Source organism: Vombatus ursinus, unplaced genomic scaffold, assembly GCF_900497805.2.
Source record: "Vombatus ursinus unplaced genomic scaffold, bare-nosed wombat genome assembly UNPS02014786.1, whole genome shotgun sequence".
In the NCBI taxonomy this organism is placed as follows: Eukaryota; Metazoa; Chordata; class Mammalia; order Diprotodontia; family Vombatidae; genus Vombatus; species Vombatus ursinus.
This window is the reverse complement of record NW_020954564.1, coordinates 46,501,620-46,513,137: the sequence shown is the minus strand read 5'-3', so window position 1 is coordinate 46,513,137 and position 11,518 is coordinate 46,501,620. Positions and strand designations below refer to the sequence as shown.

Below are 11,518 nucleotides of genomic sequence, written 5' to 3'. Positions count from 1 at the left end.
CAATTGCCCCCAAGGGTTCCAACTTGCCCCACTTGCAGAACAAGTAGACTTTTCAAGAACCAGATCCTTTAGGCCTCATCAGTGAGGTCTCCCTCCACTGGCCATCTCTTTTCACCCATAGGAGCACTCATCAGTGGAATCCTCCTTTTCATGTTCTTCTGGGAAACTCATGATCCTTTGGTTGTCTTAATGCACCCTGTTTTTATTTTTTCATAAGTTGGCATTTATTATTTAAGTTGAAGAATAGGTTATGAAGGGGGTATGGCACACATTTATAACAGAGAGTCCAAGGTAGAGCCCTAGGGGAGAGGGAAGAAAGAAGGAGACAGGGAAATGAGAGCCTCTCCTCTATGTCTGTTCTAGATGGCATTGATCCTGATTTCTAAGCCTTTGTCCAGGGCACTCAATGAAGCATGCAATAAGACAAGGTTCCAGGGGCTACAGGTTTAAGAAACATCAAGAGGTGGCCAAAGTAACACACCCAATCAGAGGTGGGGGCTGGGATTCTCCTTGGATGAGCAGCACCACTTCCTTTAAGGAACTGAAGCATAGGGATAAGTTCCATGCCACTTATTTCAGCTCTTATGAAACATTCTTATAGTTAAAGTCTTTGTGCTAAAGAATTCTTTCATTGCCTCTCTAACTTCTTGTACTTTGCTTCTTCTTCTGAACTTCCTTCCTTCAGGTATGGATGTCACCATCCTTCCAGTCACCTAGATTTGCAACTATGGAGTCATCCTTGACTCTGCTTTCATGATATCTCTCACACCCTTTTCACTCTATTCATTCATACAGCCATCACCCAAGCTCAAGTCTTCATCACTTAGACTTTTGCATTAGATTACAAACTGATATCCCTGATTCTTTCTTTTCTTCCAGTTGCCAAATGGTATTCCTAACGACACAGGTTTGACTATATCATTCCCTTGATCAAGATGCTCCAGTAGTTCCCTCTTTCCTAGTTTCTTTAAATATGCATCGAACTTGTAAGCTGCCTCCTCAAGAGCTACTACTTGCTCCTCAATTAAAGTGATCTGATCCAGATAAGGCTGCATATTTCTGGTTTAAGTCCTTTAGGTTTCTACTTATGTTTACTGCAATATCTTTCATTGCTAGATACTTCAAGCTAGTCAGTTTGTTCATATTTTCCAGAAGTTTATAGTCTTCACTGGTGGCTGTCAGCTCACCTGTCAGGTACATGGTCATTTTGAAGAACATGTCCTGGCACAGCCCCATGATGTCTGCCTCGGCAGGCTCCGTGGCCTCCTTGGCCATCTCCACCATGGCATTGTCTAGGCTGGGGAAGGGAAGAAGGAGAAAGGATGGAGGGAAGGATAGGGATGGGGGAAGAGGAGAGGGAAGAAAGAGGAGGGGAAAGGGGAGGGAAGGGGAGAAAAAGGGGTGCATCCTGTTTTTAAGATCAATATATTTTCCTTGCATAGTGAGCGTATTTTCTTTTAACATTATTGGCTTTTGTTTCTCTTCTTCTAGGTTGTCTCTCACTTTTGTGTGGTTGAATTCTCAATCTGTTGTCTTCCCTTTTGTCTTTTTGGTGAAGCTTGCCTTTGTGATTCAAGTTTTTCTATTATACTTGTGGTGGGTGAAAGATGAAATGACTAAAGAAACAAAGGTCTGAGCTCCTGAGGATATTGATTTATTAAGTAATGCATACCAATTGCCCAAATCTGGACCAGTCACCTTCCTCATCTTTGGCACCAAACCCTGAATACAGGGGAAGACAGACTTTCATACATTAAAAACAATCAAATAAGGCCAAATAATTAAAAGGAAACAATTAACCAGGATCTAACATTAGGTAATCTGATTTCTAATTGGAGGAAAGATTAGGGACTTTGCAAGTTGGGAGGGGAAGAGCAAACAGGTGTAATTCCCTGAATTCAGCAAAAGAGATGTCCTGCTCTCCCAAGTGTCTGTAAACATCAAAGGAGTATGGAAATAATAACCAATTGATCAGTATGGGGCCAGCTTTCAGAGAAGACATATGGGTTGCTTGAGATGTACAGTTGTGAGAAAACTCCTTGCATCAGTCTTTGGATCTGACTGGGTTTCTGGTCATCATAACCTGGGTCCTTAGTTAAGGATGTTTAAAGAGCAGGTAGAGTGGTCCAGCTTCCCAGCCATGTAGGGCTAGGTTCAAACAATACAATAAGGTTTCCTCCCAATTCCCACAATTGAATAAAGTTTTCTCACAGGACAGAAATTAGACTACACCAATAATTGAATAGAAAGGAAACTGAGTTAGGAAATTGAGTTGCAAAAAAGGAGTCAGTGTGGTTCACTCAATTCTCACTACCACTTGCTGTCTTTTCCCTCATGCGCATTCTTTTTATTATGCAGGACATAAATTCTGCTCTCATAACTCATTTCTCTTATTTTTAAAAAATAAATTTATCATTTATTTATTTTTAATATTCATTTTTTTTTAAAAAATTGAGTTCCAGATTCCCCCTCTCTCTCTCATCCTTTTCCCATGTATTGAGAAGAGAAGAAATAGAACATCAATTATATAAAACATATTTACATATTAATGATGTCATAAAAAAAGGCAAGAAAAAGAAAGTGAAAAAATAATACTTCAATCTGCATTCAAACTCCATTAGTCCTCTCTTTAGAGGTGGATAGCATTTTTCATCATAAGACCTCCAGAACTGTGTTGGATTATTGTCTTGATTATTATAGCTGTTATTCACAGCTGATCTTCTTTACAATATTGCTGTTACCACGTACAATATTCTCCCAGTTCTGCTCACTTCACTTTGCATTATTTCATGTAAATCTTCCCAGGTTTTTCTGAAACCATCCTGCTCATCATTTCTTATAGCACAACACTATTCCTTCACAATCATATACCACAATTTGTTTAGCCATTCCCCAATTGATGGACATCCCCTCAATTTCTTCTTTGCCACCACAAAAAGAGTTTCTATAAATATTTTTGTAGGAAAAGTCCTTTTCCTTTTTCTTTGATCTCCTTGGAATACAGACCTAATAGTGGCATTGCTGGGTCAAAGAGTATGCAAAGTTTTATAGGCCTTTAGGCATAGTTCCAAATTGTTTTCCAGAATGGTTGAACTAATTCACAACTCCACCAACAATGCATTAGTGTCCCAATCTGACAGGTGTGAGGTGGTATCTCAGAGTTGTTTTAGTATGCATTTTTCTGATTAGTAGTGATTTAGAGCATTTTTTCATATGACTATTAATAGCTTCGATTTTTCTTCTTAAAGCTGTCTGTTCATATCCTTTGACCATTTATCAATTGGGAAATGACTCCTATTTTTATAATTTGATTCGGTTCCCTATATATCTGAGAAATGAGGCCTTTATCAGAGAAACTTGCTAAAAAATTTTCTCCCAGTTTCCTGCTTTCCTTCTAATCTTGGTTGCATTTATTTTGTTTATACAAGCCTTTTTAAGTTCATGTAATCAAAATTACCTATTTTACTTCCTCTGGTACTCTCTATCTCTTATTTGGTTATAAGTTTATCCCTTAACCACAGATGTGACAGGTAAATTTTTCCATGCTCCCCTAATTTGCTTATGATATCACCTTTTATGTCTAAATCATATATCCATTTTGACCTTATCTTGTTATACGGTGTGAGATGTTGGTTTATACTTAGTTTCTGCCAAACTGCTTTCCAACTTTTCTAGCAATTTTTGTCAGATAGTGAGTTCTTGTTCTGAAAGCTTGCATCTTTGAGCTTATCAAATGCTAGATTGCTATGGTCATTTACTACTTTGTACTGTGTACCTAATCTATTCCACTAATCCATCCTTCTATTTCTTAGCTAGTACTAGATTGCTTTGATGATCACTGCTTTGTAACATATTTTGAAGTCTGGTGCTGCTGGGTCACCTTCCTTCACATTTAAAAAAATGGATTCCCATGATATTCTTAACCTTTTGTTCTTCAGATGAATTTTGTTACTATTTTTTCTACCTCGATAAAATAATTCTTTGGTAGTTTGATTGGTACGTCATCAAACAAAGTAATTTAGGTAGAATTGTCAATTTTATTATACTGGCTCATTCTACCCATGAGCAATGAATATTTCTCCAATTATTTAAATCTGTCTTCCTTTGTGTAAAAATGTTTTTCAATTGTGTTCATGTAGCTCATGGGTTTGTCTTGGCAGATGACTCCCAAGTATTTTATACTGTCTGCAGTTACTTTAAATGTCATTTCTCTTTCTATGTCTTCCTGTTGGGTTTTGTTGCTAATATATAGAAATGCTGATGTTTTATGTGGGTTTATTTTACAACCTGCAAATTTGCTAAAGTTTTTTCAACTAGTTTTTTAGTTGATTCTTTGGGATTCTCTAAGTATACCATCATATTGTCTACGAAGAGTGATAGTTTCATGTCCTCATTACCTATTCTAATTCCTTCAACTTTCTTTTTTCTATTATTTCTAGTACAATACTGAATAACAGTAGTGATAATGGACATCCTTGCTTCCACCACTGATCTTATTGGGAAGGTTTCAAGCTTATCCCCATTACAAAAAAATGCTTGCTGATGGTTTTAGATAGATGCTGCTTATCATTTTAAGAGAAGCTCCATTTATTCCTATGATTTCTAGTGTTTTTAATAGGAATGGGTATTGTATTTTGTCAAAGGTTTTTTCTGTATCAATTGAGATAATGATATGATTTCTGGTTTTTTTTTGTTGATATGGTCAATTATATGGATAGTTTTCCTAATATTGAATCAGCCCTAAATTTCTGGTATAAATCCCACATGGTCATAGTGTGTGATCTTCGTGATATATTACTGTAATTTCCTTGCTGGTATTTTACTTAATTTTTTTTGCATCAAAAGTCATTAAAGAAATTGGTCTATAGTTTTCTTTCTTGATTTTTGTTCTTCCTGGTTTAGGTATCAAAACCATATTTGTGTCATAAAAGAGAAAGAAAACTATAGACCAATTTCTCTAATGAATATTGATTCAAAATTTTAAAATAAAACATAATTGTGCCTCTTTTACTATCTGGCCAATTCTGTTTTTAAGGTGTTATTTTCTTCAGGTATTTTTGTGCCTCTTTTACCAAGCTATTGACTTTCTTTTCACAATTTTTTTGCATCACTCTTATTTTATTTTCCCAATTTTTTCTCTACCTCTCTTATTTAATTTCTAAAATATTTTAAAATTTCTTCCAGGAATTCTTGTTGGGCTTCTGTAAAATTCACATTTTACCCTTTGAAGTTTTGCTCGTAGCTGTTTTGATGTCATTGTTTTCTTCTGAGTTTGTGTCTTGATCTTCTCTGTCTTTCCTGATCTTCCTTTCCCTGTGGGCAGCATTTTATGGTCAAGTTCTTTTTTTGTTGTTTGCTCATTTTTCAAGCCTATTTCTTGACTTATATCTTTATGTTAAAGTTGGGTTCTGCTCCACTGCGGGGGGGAGCACTGGCCCAAGCTTCAGGTTTTTTGTGCTGCTGTTTTCAGAGCAAGTTTTGGGAATTTTTAAGTTTTTGGTGCTTCCAAGGTACTATGATCCAAGAAGAGAGGTGGTCATTGCTCTCCTGGCCTGTGCTCTGGCTTTTACCCAGGAAGGGACCTTGATGCTCTGTAACCACAAGTGCTAGCACTCCTCTTGGCCCCAGAACTGTGACCAGGTTTCCTTGCTCTCCTGCAGCCAAAAGTGCTAGTGCTCCTTTCTGCCTTAGAACTGAGGCCAGGATGCCTACTGCCTCGTGTGTGACCCCAAGCACTCTTCTCCACTCTGGATCTGTGACCAGAGCCCCCAGTCTCCTGTAGTCACAAGTATTAATGCTCCTCCTGGCCCTGGAACTGTAACCAGAACCCCTGCTCCTTGTGGCCACAAGTGCTAGTGTTTCTTTTTGCTCTGGATCAGCAACTTAGAGCTACCTATGGGCAATGAAGGAGGGTCTCATACCCAGTGCCAGAAAAAAGTCCCCTGTGCTCCCTTTCTGACTAGTTGTCCTATCCCCTTACTGTCTCTGGGATAAGAGTTCTGAAGCTGCTCCTGCCACTGGCAGGGGCACATCCCACATCTGCTGCTGATGTTGCTGCCAAGCACACTCCAGACTGGCCCCCACCTTGATGTCATAGACATCTCTTGCCAACCCTCTAAATTGTCTTGGGCTGGAAAAATGTCTCATCCTGACCTTTTGTTGGTTCTGCCATTCCAGAATTTAATTTGAGCCTTTATTTTAAAATCGTTCAGAAGGGAATGTTGGGAGAGTTCAGCTGAACCTCTACTCTGCCATCTTGGCTCTACCTCTCTCTCTTTTAAACTACTCAGGAACAGCATGTGTGGTTCCATGTTCTCCTCAAATTCCACAGGGTCCTCTGCCTCATCAAGTTTTAGATAATTTTCCCTTATTTTTCAGTATTTATTCATACATGCCTGAAGTCATTTACTAGATCTGGAGGCCATATTTCCTTCTGTTATTACTGTTTTTCCTGTTGACTTATCTATTTATATTCAAGGTCTTTGAGTTTTATTCTTCTGAAATCTTTGATACTTTTAATCTTTCTGCCAACACCCCCCCCACCCCATTTTCCTTATCACTCACTACCTGACTCTATCCCCTCTAACTGTGGTTTCCTTGTGGACTAGATCTCAAAGCATCTCAGCCTCCTTCCACATTTCCACACTTCATGGTTTACTCATCTAGGTCTTGTCCTAGCTGACTTCTGGGTAGTCAGAACTGGCCCCAGCTAGATGCTGTGTTCTTTCTCTCAGACTTGGTGGAGTTCTGCACAGTTCCCCACATGTACAATGCAAGAAAACTGCCCTGAACACCTGAACACAGAAAACAAGGCATCAATCGAAATAATCCATAGATTATCTCCAGAGGAAAAAAAAAGGAAGACTGCAAACTTCCAGATACATAGTGGGTAAATTGAACAATTCCACTGAGAAACAACAAATTCTGCAAGTGTTCAAAAGAAAGACTTTCAAATACAAAGGAAAGGAAATTTGAATAACATAAAACTGTTCTGCACCCACCAGAAAGCAGAGCTCAAGATATAGCCCAAGCTGACCTACTATGCAAATCTGAGCTTAACCATACATGAAAAAAATATGGACATGCAATTGTTGTTTGTCCTTTGTTCTTGAAGAGGACCAACAACATCAGGAGGGTGATGTCTTGACTTGTAAGTCAATTGGATTTAAGTAAGGCAGAGCCCTGCAAAGTCATCAGTCTCACTCTCTCCTCCAGAGTCATCAGAGTACAGTGCCAAGATGTAGATCAAGACAACTGGAAATGGCCCCGGATGCAATGGGAGGCCTTGACCTTTTTAAGCTAAGGTCTTTCCCAGGGCTCATTTTGATGGACATTCAATAAAGAAGCATTAGCAACATTCTTAGAAAGAAAATGAAAACTGAAGAAACTATTTGCTTCTCAAATACCCTGGACAACAGAAATGTAGGAGGGGGAATGTAACAGCCAAGAACAAATAGTCAAAGGACAAAAGCTAAAGCAACAGAGTGACAACAATGAGACCAGTGAGAAACTTTTTCCTAAAAATACGCAAGGAGACAGGGGTAAAGATGAAAATCAACTGGAGTTGACAGTGAAGAGGCATGCCTGGGGCAATGTGGACAGAATCTCAAGGGACACCACCTGGAGGTAGGTCAGTGGGTTTTTTTTTTTTTTGTGTGAGACTAATTTATAAAATGGGAGGGTGCATGGGAGAGGTGGGGAGGATGAGGATGGAGGAGAGTGTGTAATGTGCCCTGGTCAAGTCCAGGACCAGTAATGAGGGGAAGGTGATTCCTCTGGTCTCCCAGGAAAAGAAGAGCCTATAGGAGAGTGGGTGAGTTGGTGCCAGGGAAGAGATTGAAAAGGGTGAGGAATGGGAAGGCCTTGTTTTGGAGGTTGGAAGGGGTGCTACTGATGAATGCTCTTATGGGTGAAGAGAGATGCTCTGTGTAGGGAGATAGGGACCTTGTGTCAGGTGTTGTCAGTGAGGATGGAGTTGGGGCTAGAAGACATAACTTATCCCAGGCTGGGGGTGAGCTGGGGAGGGGAGACAACCTCTCTGGCAACTGAAGTCTGGGGGAATGGGAGGATGTCGATCCAGGGAGGATTGGGAAGGAAGGTGCCCAGGGCAGGTTATAGGTCTATTGTGGGCTGCATAATCATGGATGTGGGGTGGGGGGAAAGGTCCTGCCATAGGGAAGTGTCCTCTCTATCACCTCTAGGAATTGCCATTTTTCTGGGAGTGAGTCATAACAGAAAAGGGGGAGCCATGGGACAAGTTCCACAAGGTGGTAGCAGAAATTACTTTAAAGGAGAGAGCCCAGAATGGGTGCCTCAGAAGTTTTGATTGCTTGAGGTGTTTGGAGAATAGAGAGTAACTATGTAAGTACAGGAGTCATGAGTAAGAGAATGAGGGTCTGGAGCAGACAGAAAGGAAGGATACAGGGCAAGGAAAGTGAAGGAGTGAGATGTTCTCTGGAAAAGGGTGCAAAAATGAAATTAAAATTAATGAACAAAACTAGTTGAAGGAGAAGAGAGGAAGGGGAAATCTACTTGACCTATTGAGAGTAAAAATAGAGCATAAGAACTAAAAGTAGGAAAGAAAAAGGAAATAAAGCAAAACTCCAAAGGAAAAGGAGTATCAAATGGGAGAGAGGGATCAGGAGTGAGAATTAGAAAGCCAGTTGGAATAATGACACCTTAAAAAAGAATAAGCGAAAGTAACTAAAGAAACATAGTACTATGTTTATACTGGAAGAGGAAAAAAACTGCAACTTGAAAAAAAGCAGTATTAGAGACAAATGGAGGGAAATATAAACCTGCCTCTCATAACTTTAAATGAATGTATTAAACAATCCAATAAAATGAAAAAAGAGTGACAGATTGGATAAGAAAACAAAACCCCACAATCTGTTGCTTACAAGAAACCCATTTAAAAAACAAAGACATACGCAGAATAAAACTGAGGGAGGGGGTGAGAAAAAAATTTACTATGCATCAACTGAATCCAAAAAAAGTAGGTATAGATTTCATTCTATCTGACAAAGAAAAGACAAACATTCAAAAAATTAAAAAGGGAAACATAGTTTATCAAAATATGTTAAAACAATAACAACTTCTGGACCACAGGATCTGCTGAAACTGTGCCCTGGGTGACTTAATCCACCAGCTTTGGAACTATTGACTTACAAACTGAGCTTTCCAGATTGGTAAATCAGCTAGTCCAAAGGCATATGTAGCCAACTCCAGATCCCAAAGCATGCTTCACTCACCAGGCCATTGGCCCTGCCAACAAACTCTTTAAAATTCTTCTAGGTATATCACCTTTTCACTTCTTGCTCTAGGAATTACTACCATTGCCTTTGTGTGAGTCATTTGACCCCTTTATGTCTCTATTCATCATCTCTGTGACTGTTCAAATAAAAATAATATTCCCTGGACAACAACACACCTTTCTAGGTGTGTGCTTTCTCTTCGAGAGGGAGCCTGGCCAGATCTTTAAGGGCCAGGACTGCTGCTTCTGTATTTAGATTCATTAGCATTAGAAATCACAAGTTTTTTTCATTCATTTATACCAATTAATGCAGTTGTACTTTGCTTATTTAGTATCTTTCAGGAATGAGCAGTTCCAAAAAGCAAATAACGTTAAAAAATATGGATTAGTCTATATGATCAGCAAAGTGTTATGAGCTTTGGTGAATGACTTTTAAAAATTTTATTAAGCACTTACTATGTGCCAAGAACCCTGCTAAGCACTGGGGATATATGTTTTAAAAGTTCCCCTCAAGGAGCTTATATCCTAATAGTGGAAGACAAGTATCTGTATCTATATATACTCTATTCATATGAGGAAGGAAGGTGACCAGGGCAGGTTATAGATCTGTTGTGGGCTGCATAATCATGGATGTGGGGTGGGGGGAGAGATCCTGCCATAGAAAAGTGTCCTATCATCTCTAGGAATTACCATTTTTCTGGGAGCGAGTCATAATGGAAAAGGGGGAGCCATGGGACAAGTTCCACAAGGTGGTAGCAGAAATTACTTTAGAGGAGAGATCCCAGAATGGATACCTCAGAAGTTTTGATTGCTTGAGGTGTTTGGAGAATAGAGAGTAACTAGGTAAGTACAGGGGTCATGAATAAGAGAATGAGGGTCTGGAGTAGACAGAAATGAAGGAAGGATATAGAGTAAGGAAAGTATATGTATACATACACTTAGCATATACACATACAGATATATATGTATGCATATGTGTAGGTATGTGTGTATGTATATGTGCATGTATATTCACACACATATAATGGAAGTAGAGTGTTTTGGTCAGGGAAGTCACTGGAATAATGAGTGGAACCACAGGGCAATTGAGTAACACTCTCTTTCCAGGAACCGAAGTGTTAATTGATTATTGTTCTGGAAGCTGGAGGTGGAAAGGGGTAACTGGTATTTGTGGCTGCATGCCACAAAAATGGCCTAGGAACAACTGTGAAGTTCTGGATCTAGCTAGAAAGTCTCATCAGTCAGAAGCCCAGGGAACTAGGGTGGAAAGTAGAGTCCCCAGTTGGATGGGGGTGAAGGTTGGCACCCAGCAGCACAGTGACTAGGGGAACAGCTGTAGTGTATGGACGTCTCTATTTTAGGTGCTCAGAGAGGAATTTGGAGGGACTTACTTTCTAACTCTTGACTGAGTCCAGGACATTTGCAGTTGCTGGATAAGTGACCTCTATATACATGAGTTGTTATTGTGCCAATCTCTATACCAAGGCTATTGAAGATGAGGTACCAATAAGAAGCAGGAATACAAAGGAAGGAGTCCCTTCCTTCTTACTACTACTTATGTGACCCTGGAACCTCTGTCTGCCTCAGTTTCCCCAACTGTAAATACAATAGCACCTGCCTCCAAGGGTTGTTGTGAGGATCAAATGAGACATTTGCTAAGTGCTTCGTGCAATACCTGGCAAATAGTACATGCTTAATAGATTTGTGTTTCCTTCCTTCCTCCGTTCCTTTTCTCCTTTCTCCCTCCTTTGCTCCTTCTCTCCCTCTTCCCTCCCTTCCCTCTTTCAACTCTCAATGCAATGTTATTATTTGATATAACATAGAGTGCCAGACCTGGACATTAGCACATAGTGTAACAAGAGTTACAGATAGGGCCTACAACAATTAAATCACAGGTCCAGTACCTGTCCCTATTCTAACACTGAAGGGTTAAGTGACTTGCTCAGAGTGGCATGGTCAGGATGAGTCAGGCAGCACTTGAACCCAGGTCTCCCTGACTCAGCGGCAAGCTCTCGTCTATTAGGCCACTCTTCCCCCGGCAATTACAACCTTAAGTCGCAACAATTACAATACTGGAGCAGGAGGTAGTTGCACACTATGAAGGACCACGGAAGGAACACGAAACAAGGGGAGCCGGAAGTCAGAATCGTAACTTCCTCCTCGGTGAGGAAGAGCCAACTCGGCCTCGGGGACGAGAGCCGAGAACCAACGAGCTCGGCGGCCCGCTAAGGCCCGCCCCCCCCCCCCCCCCCCCCCCCCCCCCCC

At 40.1% G+C, this 11,518-nt stretch overlaps 1 pseudogene; it reads right to left on the bottom strand.

Annotated features, from left to right (window-relative positions):
- Positions 1-628: 628 nt before the first annotated feature.
- LOC114047263 lies at positions 629-9,259 on the bottom strand (annotated as a pseudogene).
- Positions 9,260-11,518: the final 2,259 nt, after the last annotated feature.